Source organism: Sciurus vulgaris (assembly GCF_902686455.1).
Source record: "Sciurus vulgaris genome assembly, chromosome: 7".
Classification (NCBI taxonomy): Eukaryota; Metazoa; Chordata; class Mammalia; order Rodentia; family Sciuridae; genus Sciurus; species Sciurus vulgaris.
The window spans coordinates 112,888,420-112,908,186 of NC_136467.1; the positions used below are offsets into that span (position 1 = coordinate 112,888,420).

General features: G+C 32.4%; 1 protein-coding gene and 1 long non-coding RNA gene across 9 annotated transcripts in view; one reads left to right on the top strand and one right to left on the bottom strand.

Moving 5' to 3' along the window:
* Nucleotides 1–19,767, top strand: part of SUPT3H (SPT3 homolog, SAGA and STAGA complex component) — a 499,594-nt gene that overhangs the window by 136,464 nt on the left and 343,363 nt on the right. The gene's annotated exons all lie outside the window — the stretch shown is intronic.
* Nucleotides 17,057–18,697, bottom strand: LOC306665570. The gene is made up of 2 exons (XR_013765073.1): nucleotides 18,403–18,697; nucleotides 17,057–18,363 (listed from the first exon to the last, which is right to left on the bottom strand). It is a non-coding gene; the product is annotated as an uncharacterized lncRNA (long non-coding RNA).

The following is a 19,767-nucleotide window of genomic DNA, read 5'->3' on the forward strand; positions in this document are numbered from 1 at the left end:
GTTATCTCAGTGTCTCTGTTTATCAGCATCTACTTCATGTCCCCATGTTCCCTCATGTGAGCATGCATTTTCACTTGTGTTTAATTCATTTCAAAATCTTCTGATCCATGATGGAAGACTTTCTTTGTGGAGTCTACCATCAATAGCCTTAGTTTTGATTATATTTACTGTATTGTTTAGCTTTATCTGTGTATAATTGTACTTTACTGTATTGAGTTGGACATTGCTTTGTAATTGTTCTCTAGCTATTTTTATAAACATATTTATAGGGTGTCCCCAACTTATATTGTAATTTCACTCTACATGCTCAATATCTACACCTGAAAATCAGAGTAAAAAGCTCAAGTACCACATCACTGTAAATTTTTCTTTGTAGAATTTTGATGTTGTTTTAAAATGTCAGATTTATATTATTGAGAAATATTACCTGTTCTAGGTACATACACTAAATCAACAAAGTAGAGACATTGAGCAGTAGTGATATAATACTGTTTTTTTTTGTTAGCTATTAAATAAGGTTTATGGATAATATTGTGTAGGCAATTTTCTTAAACGGGCCATATGACAACTTTTATACAAAAGATCCTTGAATAAAACCAATCTGATGGAGTTTTCATGAACTTTGTAAACACTTTTAAATTTACTGTAGATAAATAGGAATCTTAAATTTGTGTTACAGATTTTTACTTTTTAAATGTTTCACTAAGGAGTTTGGGAGACCATTACTATTTTGCTGTTTTGCCTTTCTCTCTTTTTTCCTTTTTTAAAAAAATTTGTTTTTGAATCATACTGGAGCTGATAGTTAATTTTAATCCATTTCATAATTATCTGCAATCTTAAAATTTTATAGAAGTTCCAAGAAAGAGACCCTTAATTAAAAGATTCTTATGGTGTGTTATGTTTTAGGAGTTTATGACTTTATTTTTAATTTCAAATTATTGGGTAAGTCAAAGGAACTGAAAATTAATGGTGTTGATTTTGATATCTAATTTTTAATAACTCGATTCCTTATATTGGAGGAGGATATATTCAAAGTGAAATTAAAAACGAAGTCACCTTAATATTAAAACTGATTCATACTGTTTTAGGAAGTGACATGAAGGTCAGTCAAAAGAAGTGGAATTTCAAAATTTAGGAAATTACTGATGTGAAATGTTGATTATGTATGCATGTCATGGTACTTTTTACCATGTTGATAAAGTTGAAAATTTGAACAATATTTTATGAGCTTAACTAGTTGTAAATTAAAGCTAAATAAAACCATAATGTTTTACAAACTGAGCATAAGGCAGTTTGGTAAAATTTAAGAACATGAATGTTTTAGTTGGAACAGATGTGAAAGACATATTATTTTAAAGAAAAATAAGGTCCACAGCTATCTGTTTGGAAATGCCTTTCAATTACATTGGCGTCCATGAATGTTAGATTTGAATGAAGATTTGGCTAGACCCTCTCTCCATCCTATTCTGTATTTCCTTCTGAATAAGAAATTGCATGTGTGAAATACATTTACTATATAATCCATTCCATGCTGGATAATAAAAATTCTGTGAAGAATGATTATGCACAGTATGAAATTATCCGGATTTAAAAAAAAATTTCAGTGAGTAGTTATTTTCAAGTTTATATACATGGTATAGAGTATGTTGATATATTAATTTATTTTTAAAAATGGGAATATGGAATAACTAACGCTCATTATAGAAAATTACATTCCACTGGTGGTGTGACTTCCTGTATTTAACCAAATGTGAAATATTATTCACTGAAAAAAAGAAGTAAAACACTTTTCTTAGTGAACAACAAACCAAATAATTAGAAATGAATTGCTTGTATTTTGGGGAAGTTACTAAATGAGATTATTTGCATTGACAGGTTCTTACATTACATTCTAGGGTTGCCATTAGTGTTTTTTTTTTTTTTTTTTAAAGACAGGATAATTAAGACATTTAAAAGGGTAAATTTTAGTCTAGATTAAAAATAAAATGAATGATTTAATATGTATATTTTTCAAACTTAAATATTAATTTTCAGTTAATAAAACTAGATTTAATGTATATATTTAGTAATATTATACATTTGTTACTGATTATCAGAAAATATTTTATTTCAAAATATTTGATAAGTTATTCTGAAATTTTCACAAGGGAGTATGTATGTGCTTATGTGTAGATTTATACATATAATTAAAATTGACAATTGATAATTGGTAAATATCCTTTTAATGTAGAAGTTAAGAAGGTACAAAATAAACAATTTATTACATGTATAATATGTATAAGGCTCATGGTAGTATGCTTAAATAAGAATATTTTACATATTCAATCCAGGAATTAGTACTAGTGGATGTCACAGGTAGATCTTGAAGAGCATGAATTGGAACCAGACTGTCACTTAATGACTGTGTTACTTAACCCTTCTGAGCCTTATTTTTATTATCTATAAAGTGAGGGATGTTCTGAGCATTAGGGAGGTTAACAAATATAAAGTGCTTATGCAAAGTACTTTTTACATAATAAATACTATTAGTATATAATATGTTAGATTACCAGCATACTTAAGTAAATATATCATTTTAGTTATCTTCTTAGGATTTGTAACTAAAAAAATCTCAGTAAAAACTGAATATACTTTAAGTATTTTATTAGACATTTTGATTGTGGACTAATTTTTTATTAATGTATTAATTCATACTTATTTTAATACTGGAAAATTTGCCTTCAATATTTGTAAGTTTTTAGGAAATTGGACAATAAAATATATAGCAATTATATAAGCAGATTTTGTACAGTAATACAATTAGAGAAATTTGTAGATGTTTATGGAGTCCCTGGCATCCCATAAATCTGGCACTCATTATGATTACATATTAAGATTTGTTAAATGTTTGCCAAGTTGAAATATGTTATGTAACTACTTACATTTATGATATATTGTTACTAATTTTTATATATGTTTTACTTCATCTTATTTTGCTTTTCTTTCTTATGTGTTTGTTGCCTAAAAAAATGATTCTTGAGAGTTTATTCTTTGGTTGATGGGGGAATGTAACATTCGACTAACCGCCTCTCCTGCAGATGGATGTCTGCTCGATGGAAGCTAGATTCTGGTATTTCAGATTCCAACTGACTGACTTTGCCTGGAACAGAAAAATTCTTTTCAGTTAAGCCACAGGCTCAAATAAATAAGGCTTAGGTCTTAAAGAAACATAATGTTTAACTGATCTTTGAAAAAATCTGAGTTCAAAGTCATGCATTGCAAAAAAGGAAAACATTTCTGAATTATGAATGCTTTTTTTTTACTGCTGATAGATAAAAGATATTACTTTTAAGGTTAAATATAGAAAAAATACCCTCATTGAAACAGAAAACGTGTTATAGGTTTAACAGTGGTTTTAAGTAATATGAAAAATTATGCTACTGTAAAATACTGAAGAATTATCATCTAACTATTGAATTACCTATCAATGTCAGGTCAGTCTTTAGCATTTGTTAGGGTTTGTTGTCTGAGCATAGTGTAGGAAAAATAGTCTATTTGATTTCCACTTCTTTTGTATATTCAAGTGAATTTTTATACTATGAAAAGCCCAGGAAATAGTCTTAATGTGGGTAAGTAATCGATGTGCAAAGAGTAATTTTTTCATAAAATTATTTTAGGTGTTACTGAACTGTGAAGGTTCATGCGTTCATTAGTAATCCTCAGATGACCAGTATAGGTCTCACATTACATTTTTTGTACATAATTTAAGCTGTGAATGGTGTGAAAATACATGAAAATTAAACCGATTGCTTTTTTCCAGCAAGGAAAAATATGTTTGATTATACTGGAAGCATCCATTAATCATGTCTATAAGTTTACTTTAATATAACAGCATTTAAAAAGTCTTTAAAGATAAGTAATTTATTATCATTGCATTAATAAATTTTAAAATATAAAATTGTATTCATTTCTAGCTTTCAAGAGACTATATCTCCAAAGATGACAGTAGTCTTTGTGAAGCACTAGTAGAAGATGTAACTATACCTCTTATTTTAAGATTTTAAGTTGTTATAAAATAATACAAATATTTGTACAGAAAGTTAACAGTATGAGAAAGTGTTGTAATCATTCTGTTTGTAGCATTCCTTTACTTTTTCTCTACCCTTAAACATAAGATTTGTTTTCGTGTTATTCAGAACTTAAAATGAAAATTGTGATTAGAAGTTAATATGTCTACTCAAAAAGAATAGCTATTTAATAGTAATAATTAAGACATTAGTGTTTCACATATAATTGCAGGCAGTGTGACTTAACCCAGAATAACTCAAGAGCTACATAAATTGAATTAAAAAGGAAATTGTACCTTACATAGTCAAAAACCATTCATGTCAGCTAATGTAAGTAACCAGGATTAGTTTTCCTCAAAATTAAAGTATTTCATGAAGTTAGAAATGGATGTTCTTTTAAGTGCTAAAGATGAAGGATTGATTCACTCTTATGGGGTCATTCCTAAATTCCAAAATTTGATTTGTTTTCACAAGTTAAATTTTCAGGTGTTTCTTCTAATGTATTGACACTAGTTCATTCCTATTCTCTCCATTCTCTCATGGTTAATTTAAAGGAAAAAAAAAGTATTTTATCCAAAAGCTATTATAAAGTATTAGGAGGAAAGTTTGTAGTTTTAAATTGCAAGGTTTGTATGTACCATTAACTGCTAGGGTTTAATTTTGTATTTCTTTCCGTCTCAGAACTTATGATTATAGCAAATGAAGTAGATATTTATACTTTTATTCTTTTTTCCCTTCTGTTCTAAATACAAAATGACACTCCATTTTTTATAAAAGCGATCCTGTTTCAAATAAAAAAATCTGCATGAGTGGAATATATATTCTTATTTTGAAAAGCTATTTTAAAAATATTATTTTGTTCCTGGCTTTCATATTGATTAGACCAACTCTTGTTTTAGGAAAATATGATTAAGTATCATTTGAAAGTAATAATGGGCAATTTAAAGCAGCTAACCTTTCAGATAATATCTTGTTCACCAGACCAAAAGATAAATTGAGAGCTTTGAGACATTTTTAGATAATCTCTAGAAATGCAATAATGTAATATTACCAAGTTTGTGTTAAACAGCAGAGTAGGAAAAAATTAGCTCTGAATGATTTTATGTTTCAGTTCTGAATAGATGCTAACTAGAGATTAGAAAAATGCAACTTTGTTTCTTAAGTTCTGATGTAATTTGGATTTCTTTTGAGATTTTATTTGGCAGTTAGGTTCACTTTCTGGTTTGTCAATTAAAAAAAAAGTCATCTTAAAAAAAATTCATATGCCCAGTAGAAGACATGGGGAAAGAAATACTGCTGCTGGATTATATATAAGGACCTAAAAAAAAATAAAAAAGCAAAGCATCTTAGTTATATGGTCTTGATCTTGTTTTCACTAAATTAAAAAAAAAAAAAAAAAAACCCAAAATCAATTTTTATAAGTGCCTCAGAACTTTTCTATTTGTATTTCCCTTTTACATTGCATAATTTAATTTGATTTCTTGCATTATTTTCATTACTTTAAAACAACATGTAGTAGAAGGGACATTTAAGTATTTATCTGATTAAAAAACATTTAGTGAATCTTCAACCATGTTTATTGGTTAAGCATGATTGGTAAAAATGCATATAAAGAACCTCCATGAAAAGAGGAGCCACTTAAAAATTCTTGTTAATTTCCCTTTCAACTCATTTAAGTAATTAGATCACAGTATGTAATATTATTTACTAGTGTTTGTTCCCTTTTTTTTGAGAAGGGGGCTATCACTTCATCACTGGTCTGAAATTCCTGAGCACAAGTGGTCCCCCTCCAGCCATCAGAGTACCTGGTTATAGGTGCACACCACTGCGCTGCGCTTCATCAGTTTTTGAATCATTCATTTAAAAAATTTCAAGGAAAGCAAAAATGATCTGAAATGATTTAGTACCCTTTTTGTTTTCATTTATTCATGAAGTGTTAATTCAGCACCTTTTTTGTTTTATTTTGAAGGTCAGCTTTTTTATTGAATACATCAAAGGATTAAACAATTATCTTTTAATATTCCTCATTTAAAGATGTAGTAGTAGGAATTTTAATGTTGAATAGAAAAATAAAAATATTGAACAACTGTTCCTGGTGATGAAACTTCTTTCCCCCCTTCACTGTCATGTTTAACATTAGACATTATTTACTTTTACCCTTTGTACTAGGAATGTTTTCCTCTTCTTTCTTCTCTTAAGAAGGTAAGGATGTGTTATTTTAGATATACCCATAATAGGGAGGAGACACTGAATCCATGTTGTGGCTTTTATATATTTTATAAAGAGTATTTTTTCTTCTCTTTTTTTTTAAATTAATAACAACACAGTAAATCTGTCTTCCCTGTGTTTCCCTGAATCTTTTTCGTATTCTTGCCCTTAGCAGTTTTCACAATATTTTTGTGGAACCAAATGCCTCATAATTGAAACACACACATAAATTCTTTAAGAAGTCATGAAAATACAATTCTTCTGCTTAATGACATCCAGAAAGCATAATATTCTGAAAAAAGATATTCCCTTTAGTCAATTTAAGATTAAACACTAATGCAAAAGGATATCTAAGGTGAAAGATGTTTGTGTAATGCTAAACATAACCAAAGAAACTGTGGTTTTAGCAAAGGTACTATTGCTCTATTTTATCAAGTGCCAGAAGTTGCATAATGGAGGTCTTTCAGTTAGTGAAAATATAAGTAAAAAAACATAAAAATACCACCCAGCTGGTAGAGATCTTCCTAATTTTTACCTGATTGTATTTCTGAAGAAATATGGCAGGAGTGTCGTAAATTTTCAACATGAACTGCATTTTTGTTGCCAATTTCCATATCCTTTAAAAAGTGCTGAAGCGTGCATTTGCTATTTATGTTTGCAGTAGACTGAGTACACTTTTACTATTTGTGGTTTTAGAAATTGGAAACAACCAAACAGTGGTGCTATGGTCTAAAAAAATAAATTTTAAACAGCTGCAGGACAGTATTTTTAGAATGGTAGGAGCCCTTCTAAAGTAATATAACTTGCCCCCCTCCCTTTTTAAATGATGGAATATTGTCACAGATATAATTCAGTAAGGTTTTCATTGTCTTTGTATCTATGATGGATTAGATAAAGTAAACAGAAGTATGCTTTCTATAGATGTGTAACATACTTTCAGTCTCCTTGTGTTCATGTCTCTTTGGTAAACCATGAATGTTTGTCATTGTATGCTAGGTTTTAAGCCTAGTCACTTGAGAGGCAATGAATACAAAGACCCTTCCTTGGATAACAACTATCATTATTCCTATGTTACAAATGATAAAACTGAGGATTCGGAGGTAAGTAACTTGCCCAGAATTACAAAATTTATAAATAGTTGACCTGCGATTAAAGCTAGTTCTATCTCCAGTCCCATTAATCCCTTATATTTTGTGCAGATCTCATTAAACGGGGAAAAGAAATCCTAGTGGACTCCATTTTTCACTTAAAGCATATTTAAAATAATGTTACTTAAATATGTATAAATATAAATATGTAGATAAACAATTCCTAACAAATAAAATGAATCCAAGGTATAAATCACTTTAAAAATAATGATTTAAATGTAACATAGCAGACTTCTCACTCATGAAAATCAGTCCCCTTAATGATTAAGTGCCATGTAGTCTAAAAGTTGGTTACATATTCCTAATGGTTTGCAGTCTTGTTTACATCATGGCATGGTAAAAAGTGATAATATGCACAGAGCTCTGGATGTAGAAATACTAGGTTGTTCCTGAGAGACAACAACAAGCCCAGGGACTCTTTAATGCTCGGGCTCTAGCCAGACACTCAATACACTGAGGGGATTTAAAATGTGTATACCTCGAGGGGCACAAATTATAAATTCTGATTGTTGTTGTTTTTTCCTTAAGCCAATTTAATTTCCTATGCCTTTATCTATTCCAGTTATTATGAAACATTTGTAGTGTTTCACAGCATTGTTTGGCCATCATTTGGACATTAAATCTAGGCTCAATCTATGTTTTCTCTCTCCTTCCTTTCCATTTTCCTGCTACAACTAAAGAGGCTTTACCTGCCAATTGACTGTTTTTGTTTTTTTGTTGTTCTTGACATACATTTTATTATACAAGAAACATTACAAAAAACTTGGAAATTCCCAAGAGTTAGATGTCCAAACTTTAACTGAACAACACATTTTATGACTTGGATCCTGGAAATAGGTAAATTTGCTACAAAAGTAGTCAGCTTCTTTTGGAGTGAAAATTGTTAAGCGTTATGAGAGTTGTGTACTACTCCAGATGAGATGGGCTTAAACTGAATTGAGGCACTGTAATAAAAATAATCACCAGAGGTTTAGTTTAATTTTCCTTAAATTGCATCTGTATTCTTTTTGTTGCATACAACTAGAGCACATTTTCTCTAGAACTAAATGTTTTCCTGTTAGCTTTGGGGCCACTTTGGAGAACTGCTTTTGATTTGATATTTAGGTGTGTTTTAAAATGTTTTGCTGCATGTACTTATGACAGCATTAGAAATTAAACCACTTTTGTATCAACAGTTTAGTCATAGAGGTTTGAGTGATAATTTTATTCTGCCTATTGTGGTTGAAAACAATTCTCACCAATCCAAAAAACATTTGGGTGATATTACTTGAACTTGTGAATTGTTGATTTTCCTTTTAAATAATTGTTTTAGCAAAATATACATTTAATATTTACAGATGTGTTGCAGAGTTAGTTTTTTTTTTTCTTCTTGTATATCACAAGATTTTTTATTTTGGTATTGGGATTGGACCCAGGGGTGCTTTACTGAGCTATATCCCCAATGCTCCCCCCTGCCCCACCCTCTCCCCACATTTTTAATTTTTGATTTTGAGTCAGGTTCTGACTAAGTTGCTTAGGGCCTCTGTTAAGTTGGGGAGACTGGCCTGGAACTCACAATTCTTGGTAGGCCTCAGCCTACTAAGTCATTGGGATTATGTGCCACTATACCTGGTGCCACTAATAAGACCTTTAAAGTACCATAAAGTGTTTTTTTTTTTTTTTTTTTTTTAAAGTCAACTGTGTTCCATGATTCTCCTGAAGACAAAGGCTATGTATGTTGTGTGTAAAGTTAATATAAGACTGGTAGAAAACTATGTTTTCCTATTTTATTTTTTTAAAATGGAAACCGAAAATCTACAGTTTGACAGAATCTTTTTGGTTGTGAAGTCATATCAGTTGTGAAACACCAACATGACCTATGTTAAGGCCTACCTACCAATAATCTACAAAAAATTTTCCATAATTTCTAATGAATGAATGAATTAGAAAAGGAAGGTGAACACTTGCATGCATAACCTGATATTTAAAGTATCTAATGTGGAAAAGCTACATATGCTGTTCAATGCCTGTTTAAATAAGACGCGTTTAACAAAAATAGATAAAATAAATTTCAAAATCTCATTATAGAACTAAATTATTTTTGTGTATCAAAATCTTATGGTCTACATGAGGATTCATTTTTTATAATAATTCTATATAATAGTCTTTGATATCTAATATAATGTATTGACTATTCCTCGAACTTTTTAAAAAAACTAATAAGAATACATTATCTTATTCGCTGGTATTCTGGGAACAAGTCTTTGTTGAACACCAACTCTGTTCTAGACTTTGGGGACACAGAATTTAATTTGATACAGTATCTTCATATTTCATTTGGCTTTATAAATATGCTTTTCATGATATAATTTTAAACTATTAAAATATCCTTGATTTTAAAAAGTCAGAGATTCTTAATAAAAGCAATTCATTCTAAGATTTGGAACTAAATTTTTTAAAATTTATTTTGATTCATTGTACACAAATGGGGTACAATTATTGTTTCTCTGGTTCTAAGGAACCGTATTTTAAAATCTTTTCTTTAGGAGTTCAAACATTCCTGATTATGTCTTATTTATAAATAATAAATTTTTTTAGGGACCAATATATACTATTTTATAAATGTATACAAGTTTTTTTTTCTAATTTGGGGGATGTAAATTTGTTAATCTGAATCATCGTTTCAAAGAGCAACTCTTATCCCCTCCCCTCTCCTCCCCTTTGCCTCCCTTGTTCCTCCCCTTTCCCCCTCCCCTTCTCCTTCCCCTGGGATCAAACCCAGGGTCTTGCACTTGCTAGGCAAGCATTCTCTCAATTAGTGACACCCCAGCCCTAATAATTCATTTTTGGGAAAGTGATGATCATATTCTCTGGCTCAATACCAACCTGTGAGTTTTAAAACACCGTCATAGAGGTGCTGTATGTGCTGTTTGTTTTTGTCCTAGTTCTATGGGCTCAGCTTTTTTAGATCCCACATATATGTGAAATCATGTGGTATTTGTCTTACTCTGTCTGATTTATTTCGTTCAGCATTATGATCTCCAGTTCTACTCATGTTGCTGCAAATGACGAGATTTTGTCCTTTTTATGGCTGAGTAGTATTTTATTGGGTGTGCCTAATCTTGTCTGATATTTGCAGCCATGAAGGGATGGAATTGATTAGTCCTTGGGTAGGAGTATATTTAATTTTGTAACAAAAAATGATGCTATCTTTCAAAGTGGGTATAATATTTTGCATTCCCACTAACAGTGAATGACAGTTGCTGTTGCTGTACATTTTTGCAGCATTTGATATTTTCAGTATTTGTTTTCGTTTTTCCAGTCTGATAGGTATATAGTTGTAGCTCATTGCTGTAGTTTGTAATTCCCAAATAACATGTTGAACAGTTTTTTATATGCTTATTTACCATCCATATATCTCCTCTCATGAGCTGTCTGATCAGTTATGTTTGGCCTCTGAGTTGTTTTCTTATTGTTGAATCAGAAGAGTTCTTTGTATATTTTGGATATACTTGTTTATCAGATAAATGTTTGTTCCTTCTCTTAAAATGTTTATTTTTAAAATTTTTCCTTGTAGACTATGTTCAGTTTTTAAACCCCTATTTTTATTCTGGCTAAGGGTCCATTCCCAGCTCAATATAATGGTCCTAATGAGAATTATCTCAGAAAAACTTGTGTAAGTTTTGACTTAAGTTTCAGCACAAAAGATTAGTCTGTATATGGAGTTTAAATATGTAAGTGTATTTCTATAAACTAAATGTAAGATTTGAAATCATTTAGTATGTCTTGCTTTTGGAAGCTTTGCCTTGAACCACTGATTTCTTTGGGTTAATTAGAGTTTTTCATTTATTTTAATTTATACTGAAAATAATAATTTCTGAGCTGGAGTTGTGATTCAGTAGCAGAGCTCTTGCCTGGCATGTGTTAGGCCCTGGGTTTGATTCTCAGCCCCACATATAAATAGATAAAAGATCCATTGACAACTAAAAAATAAAAATAAAAAAATAGTTTCTCCAACTGTGGAATTGGAGTATTTTTAAAGATGTGTGTAGATTCTTTTTACCCATTAAATTTTAATTTCTTCATCACGTTTTCTGGGAAATATTTTACACTATATGTTATGTGGAAATTCATAATACATATTAAAATTCTTAAATTTTTTTTTCAAAATAAAGAAACATAATTTATTTAATGTAATAAAGTTCTTGACAATGAAACCTGCTCTTTTGGAACATATATTAAAGGTTTCAAATGCCTTTATGCAGAACATTCCTGAAGAAAATGATGCCCTAGAGCTGCATGCAGTAGGAAATTCCCTTGGCCTACTTCCAAAGGGAAGATAAGTTAAAAAGTTTAAATTTTTGCTATGAGCATAAAGGGATTTTTCTTTGGATTTTCAGAAGATATTTCCAATCCTGTGCTTATTAAAAGTGGCCATTTGTGTTTCATATAGCTTGGGACATCAAGAAACATGGGATTACTATTAATGGCTTTCCAATCAAAATACAATCATTTGCTATTCTATAAAAAAGTGGTCTCAAAGGTAAGGGTTTTGGTTTGATTCACAAATTCTTTTGGAAAGGGTGTTGTTTTCTTTGGTGGTAAGGACTTCCTTTTTGATTTTCTGAGTTTGACCACTGAAATATCCCTGGGTGGTCTTGAAGCTTGGGGGATTGATACAGAAGTCTTTCTTTACCTTTTGTGATAAATAGCCACTACAGTTGTCCTTCTTCAGACCTCATTTTAGTTTCCTCTATAGGTTTGGCCAAATGAATAGGATTGGCTCGTGGACTTTTCTGAGGCCTACTATTTTAAAAGAGAAACATCTTTTCCTGAAATTTTGGGCTGATGAGAATTCTGTCATTTTTTTTATGTGAACTGAAATGAACCTGAAATCTGTTTGCATTAAAAATCATACTTTTCATTTTATAGACTGGTATTTAAGAAGTTTTGTTTCTAATTTAAGTCTGAATGAGCCTTTAATACAAAGTTTTTTTTTTTTTTAATGAACATAGAAAGGAAAAAAAATCTTCCTTTTGGCTTTTCATTCTTAAAGTCTATTATACTTTTGAAATTTGTAGATTAAATTTCTGTCTAGCTTTCTGCATTCTTTCTTCATAGGCTTATTTATCCTTGAATATTTTGTTTTGCTTATAAAATCTTTTTAGTATATACATTATATACTTTATTATTTCCAAATTATAAGAGACTGTTAAAGATGGTTTGTAATTGACTTTTTAAGATTGATATTTCTTAAAATAATAGAAAGGGGGAACTGGAGAAAACTGTGTTTATTTAGACCTGACTCTTTTATAACAAAGAATGGTTATCAGAATTACTATATAATAGCACTGAATGATACAGTAATTATCTAAAGCTTTTTATTTTACTTCCCAGAGTTTTTAATGCCTAACATTTGCTTTTGCCAACCATAATTTCATTCATTTGAGAAACAAGACAAATGATCTCTCACATTTATATTTTGAAAATTTCTTTCTAGGGAAGTGCCAGTGATATAGTCACCTTAAAGAAGATTTATTATACAGTGAATTACTTTTCTACCTATATAACGGAATAAAAAAGACTTCTTTGAGATGAATTCACATGACCTATAAAATGAATATCATGGTTTAAGGAAATAGACATTGTACTATAGTGGAAAGAGATCTGAACCAGAGACCAGGAAGTTGGTTTTTAGCTCTTCAAATACATCTAGTGTACTCCCCCAAGCACCCTTTATACTTGCTCATTTCTTCTTGAATTCTCTTTAGCCTACATCCCCCAATATTTTAATAATTTTACTCAATTCTCTTCTCATATTAGCTCTTATGAGCTCACTTCCTGACCACCCTCTCTAAAATAACTCTGTTCCTTTCTTTATGCTGATTTATTTGTTTTGGTTTTTGCTTCATCATACTTTTTTCCTACCTATCCTGATAGTACCATGGTTTAAGGAGGTAGTAAGCACTGAGGTATACAGTGGGCTGCAGTGGAAATAGATCTGAAGCAGCATGGGCTGAAGAATTTTTTTAAATCACGAAATATGTTGGATTATACCATATTCTTCTGTTATCAGTTTCTATGATCTTATGTTTTCCTTAATCTGTTGATAGAGTTCATTACATTCATTGATAAATATTTTAACCTCTGCCTATCTGGAATGAATTCTACTAGCCATTTTGTATAATTTAAAAAATATACTACTGGATTTGATTTTCTAATTTTTTTGTTGAGGACTTTTGCATATTGGTTCATGAGACATATTGGTCTTTCATTTCCTGTTCTTTGGTTTTGCTGTGCTTTGGTCTTTTTGTACTGTATTGTTTTGTATCAGAGTAATACTGGTCACAAAAGCAATTAGGTTTCCCTGGTCCTTTATTTTCTGGAACAGATTGTGTAAATTTGATTTGTAGAAGAGGGAAAATACCATTTCCTTACTCATTCTAGGTTCAAAAGCAGATTAATAAAGAGAAAAGATAATTTATTTAGTATAAGTTTTGCTTGACTGGAGAACCTTCATAAGAAATTAAGACCTGCAGAAAGAAGATTATTAATAATCTGTGTATTTTGGTGCTAGATTTGATGAAGGTGTGGATGGACATGGAGAAGTGAGTTAGATGAAAATGTGTGAACTAATGATAATAAACTAGAAGAAACATAGTAAGTTCTGTTTGTTCAATTTCTTTTCTGTGACCCTGTGTCTTCAGAGGTAAGGATGTTCCTTTCTTCTAGGTATTGGAGAGGGTCTCTCTCAAGTGAGGGCCTTTGTCAGGGAATTTTATGACCTGCTTTAGGACAATAATAGGGTGAGAGGGGCCTTTGTGCTTCTGAGATTTTCTCAAATTCCTTTAGCTAAAAATATTTTTGAACAGTGTGTCCTGAACCTTATCAGATGTTACTGTTTGTAACATTTGATAGAATTTTCCTCTGAAACTACCTGGGCCTGGAGATTTTCTTCATCATCTCCACTGCTAGAATTCAGTTCATCCAGTAAGTTCATTTTGGTTCATTTCTTATTTAAAACCTTTATTTTTGTTTTTGCTGAGTCTATTTTTTCATTTAATATAATTTGTGTGTGGGGAATTGAACACAGGAGCACTTCACCATTGAGCTACATCCCCAGCCATTTTTATTTTTTTATTTTGAGACAGAATCTAGAACCCAACTCAGGTTTTGAGGCTGGCTTCAAACTTCGGATCCTCCTGCCTCAGCCTCCAGATTCACTGGGATTACAGGTGTGTGCCGCTGTACCCATCTGTTTCAAGAGAATTTTATGGCGTTTTGAACTGTGTCTATGATGGTTACTTTAAGACATTTGTCAGATAATTCCAACATCAGATTCAACTTGATTTTGACACTTGTTGGTTGTTTTTATCATTTGTGTTATGATTTTCTGGTTCTTGGTATGACAGGGATTTTTTAAATCGTTCATGAGGCTCTAACACCTGTCTAACTAATCACCATCTCTCCATCTCTCCTCCGTTCCCTGCCTTACTCTGCTACACTCTGTTGTAAAATGAGAAAGGCTCACCCGAGTATATATGTTTAGCTTCCTACTGCCCTCCTGTTATGGTTTGGACATAGGTGTCCCACAAAAGTCCTGTGTTAATGCTGGAACATTCAAGGTGAAATGATTAGATTATGAAAACTGTAACTGAATCAGTCCCTCCTAATATAAATGGACTGAATGGGTGGTGATTATAGGCAGATGGGGCATGCCTTTGGGTTTTATAATTTTGTCCCTAGTGCCTTACTGTCTCTCTCTTTCTCCCCCATCCCCACCCCTCCATTCTCCCACTATCAGTCCCCTTCTCCCTGATTCCTGGCTGCCATACCCTTCTGCCATGAACTATCTCACTTTGGGCCTAGCATTCTGGAGTGGGTTGATTATGGTCTAAATCTCTGAAATGATAAGCCCAAAATAAACTTCTTCTAAGTGTTCCTGGCAGGCACTTTGGTCATAGTACCAACATACCTCCTCACTAGAGTAACTATGGCACAGCGGAACACAGACTTATGCTGCTTTGTTGCAGATGTGGAGTTAGAAGTTCACCACCTCTTTAGCTTACTGATGTCTTCCTTATGAAATGGGCCACTTTCTTGCACTTCTTTTTTGCCTTTGGTTTGGGCTGTGAGATCAATTCCCATCTGAGTCCGTTGCCATCTGTAGTGGGAGGGAAAGTGGACTACCAACTATCTGTGCATCCTACCACTTCTTTGTCCTTACTGATGCAGAGTGAGTTTTTAACCCTGCTTCCCTCTGGGTCCTGCTGACCTTGAAGGTGGGTGTGTGGTGGGGAATGGAGTTCTGACTTAACCTTGGCACTCTTTGTGCAGTCTCTTTGCTGCTAGGTATAGATTTCCAGCTTCCCACTGAGCTTCAGTGACACCAGGAACAGGAGAAAAGTAGAGCTCTGATCAGCCCTCACTTGTATGCCTTGGTTAGTCTCTTTGTTGCTATCTGGGGCTGGAGGTTCAGCTCCTTTCTGGCTCCTGCTGACAATAGGCCTAGCAGTAACTAGTTCTGTTTGGAAATGTGTGTTAATAAACTTCATTGTTGCTAGATGAGGGTGGAGGCACAGCTTACTGCTATATACGCTATTCTGTTGGAGGTTTTGAAGCAATAGAGGAGGTAACATCAATTTCCCACCTCTGCTCCACTGTCAATACCCCCAGCAGGGGAGTTGGAGCCCCCAGTGGATCTGTGTATTGGTTGATGGACAATTACCTTGCCAAATTTCTGATTCTTTTTTGGTGGGCGAATTAGGCTGCTTTCAGGGATGAAGTTGGGTGGGGAGTTTGGAATGAAAATTTAACTTCCCATTTGATCTGCTAAAATGAAGGTAGAACTCTCTTTTCCATGGTGATTGGCTGCAGAGAGGCAGATATTGCCAAAAATGTTTTCTATTTGTTGGATCACCTTTTTTTTTTTTTTTTTTTTTTTTTCTTTTTCTTTGTCCTTTGCTGGTGGGGAGAGGGCTTTGTTTTGAAAGTTTTATTTGTCTCTGCCTCTTCACAGTTCTTCTGCAGCAATCTGTCTGAGATATATGGGAGGCAAGAAGGAAACCTAGGGGATTTATTACCATGTTGTTCCTCAAATTGTGAGGTCCTTAGGCAGCAAGCCTTTCTTTTTTCCACCTTTCACAAACTCCCTGTGTTTCTGTGTTATGTGATGTCTTGGTTTTTTTTTTTTTTTTTTGGTAAATTTTAAGAGGAAAGACCAGGGAGTTCTGGGACTTTCTACCCTGGCGAAATCAGAGATCTCTCAAGATAAAGTCTCCTTTGTTTCTATGGGAACACTCAAAAGTAAAATTAAATCTTCTTAATATAGTGGAATAATATTTGGTGATAATTTTTTCCATGAAGGTTTTCATTGATGTCTCTATTAGACTGTGATTATTATTAGCATTCCCCTAGCACAGAATTTTTTCTTATAAATTAAGGGATGCCTGTCACTTTCACTTTTCGTGGTACAGTGTAACATAAAATTTGCAATTAGACCATTTTTAAATGTACAGTTCAGTGACAGTACATTCACAATATTGTGCAACCATTATTAGTATTTCCAAAATTTTTTAAACATTGATTTTTTTTTGAGAAGTTTTAGGTGTATAAGAAAATGAAAAGAAAGTATAGTGCCATGTACTTTCTCTCTCCCCTACTTCTTTTGTATTAAAAAAAAACTTTGCATTAGTGTGTGGTAAATTTGTCAAAATTGATGAGTCATTTTGACAACGTATAATGACATAGATCCACTTTCACAATATGATGTATAGTCACTGCCCTAAATGTTCTGTGCCCCGCCAGTTCGTCCCTCCCTCTTAACAAATTTTGCTACCACTGATTTTTTTTTTTTTTACTGTCTCCATAGTTTTGTCTTTTCCAGAATGTCATAGAGTTGGAATCAGACAACATGTAGCCCTTTCAGATCATCTTCCTTTACTTTTTAGTGTACATTTGAGGTTCTTCTGTGTCTCTGTGGCTTCGTGGCTTATTTCTTTTTATTATCGAATAAAACGCTCCAAAGCATTTTCATCATACCTGACAAACTCTGTACACTTTACACAATCACTCCTCATTCATCTCTCTTCCAGGTTGTTGGTAAACACTATTCTACTTTCTGTCTGTATCAGTTTGCCCATTTTACGTGGAATCATTACAACATTATCCTTTTGTGTTGGTTTATTTCACTGAAAAGTGTTTCCAAGGTTCATCCATGTTGTATCATGTTTCAGTACTTCATCCTTTTTTATGACTGAATAATATTCATTTGTATGTATATGCATATTTTTTAATCCAATTATCTTTTCATGGACATTTAGGTTTCTAACTTTTGACTACTGTAAATAATATTGTAAGGAACACTGACATACAAGTACTTTCTAAAGTCTCTCTTTTCAAGTCTTTGGGTATATAACTAGCAGTAGAACTACTAGGTTGTGTGTAAATTATATGTTTAACTTATTGAGAAACCACCCAACTGTTTTCCCCAGTGATTGTACCATTTCATATTTTTATCAACAGTGTACAAGGATTGCAGTTGCTCCACATCAGTCCAACATGTTATTTTCTGTGTGTGTGTGTGTGTGTGTGTGTGTGTGTGTGTGTGTTTCTTAATTGACTTACTAGTAATTGGGAAGTAGCATTTTTGTGCCCATGCCTTTTTTTTTTTTTTAAATGCAAGCTAGGTCATCTGAAAAACAAGTAGCAATCTACCTACTGTATCCTCTTAGGTTACTGAGTTTATATTAGATATCATTAGAATCAAACGCAGTGTAGGAATTGCCTCTTAAAAAATTGAAATACTTTGGTGTGAACCTAAAACTGCTCTAAAAAAATTAAGTTTATTTAAAAAAAGAAAACCACTGAGCTGTTCCTCTCTAAGGTCTGTGGAATAGTGGTAATGGCAGTGGTAGTTCCTTCAGAATACTGAACAGTGAGCGTTTGAATAATTGGTTCAGGTCCTCTTCTATTATGAATGCCTTTCTTTTTTTTTTTTTTGCGGTGCTGGGGATGAATGCCTTTCAAGGCAGTAACTGAAGCACCTTTGGTCTTTAGTACATAAAAATTTATTAAGTCGTAATTAAATTAGAAAAAAAAGAAACCTATTATATTCAGGAAAATAAAGGGTAGGCTTTTGGCAACCACTGTGCCTTTGAGAATACAACTAGCATTTCCTTTCTAAGCATACATTTACTTACTCACTTTGAAAAGCAGTTTTATTATACAAAATATATCTTTAACCACCAATTTTGAATCAGGATGAACAGTCTGATGGAGTAATCACTTATGAGATGCAAAATAAATTAATTTATATTGGAGATACTCATCAGGAACACATTATTTTCCTTTTTGTATTGTAAACAAATGGGATACATGGTGTTTCTCTGTTTGTACATGGATGGAGTAAAGGCATACCATTTGTGTAATCATAAATTGACATAGGGTAATGTTGTTTGATTCATTCTGTTATTTTTTCCCTTCCACCCCACCCCTCTTTTCCCTCTGTACAGTCCTTCCTTCCTCCGTTCTTGCCCCCCTCCAATCCCCCATTATGTGTTGTCATTTGCTTATCAGCGAGATCATTCGTCCTTTAGTTTTTTGAGATTGGCTTATCTCACTTAGCATGATATTCTCCAATTTCATCCATTTGCCTGCAATGCCATAATTTTATCATTCTTTATGCCTGAGTAATATTCCATTGTGTGTGTGTGTGTGTGTGTGTGTGTGTGTGTGTGTGTGTGTGTGTGTGTGTATACCACAGTTTCTTTATCCATTCATCATTTGAAGGGCATCTAGGTGGGTTCCACAATCTGGCTACTGTGCAGGAACACATTTGTGACACCTTCCCAAAAGACAAATAATTCTAAGGAGGTCTACCAATCTAGCAATAAGTTTGACATAGTTATACAGGACTAATTTTTATCTGTAAACAGAAGCTTGGAATAATAGAATTATTACCCTGTTTCTCAATGTAAGCTTGCTTAATTTTATTACACCTCATAAAAATTCTGAATATAGTTGCATAGAAGTTTGGGTTCCACAATAGGTTGAGTGAAATTTACATTTGCCTATCACTTGAGTGTATCACAGAACCTACCACTATGGTGTCATAGTAGGGTACCTTCAAATATCTGTTATTCAGTGAACTCATGAGTCTGGGAGCTAGAGATAAAAAAGGTTAGTAAGTGGTTTTAACTTGTGCCATCTAAGACCTCATTCTAATAGTAAAAGGTGATATACATGCACACACAACTGTGTGTGTGTACATGAATGTGTATAAATATAAAAATATATTCTTGTGTGTCTATATGCACAACAGTTTTTATTACATGGTAAGTGATATGGTAGAAAGTTCCATGTAAGTAAATACTGCTGTTTACTAT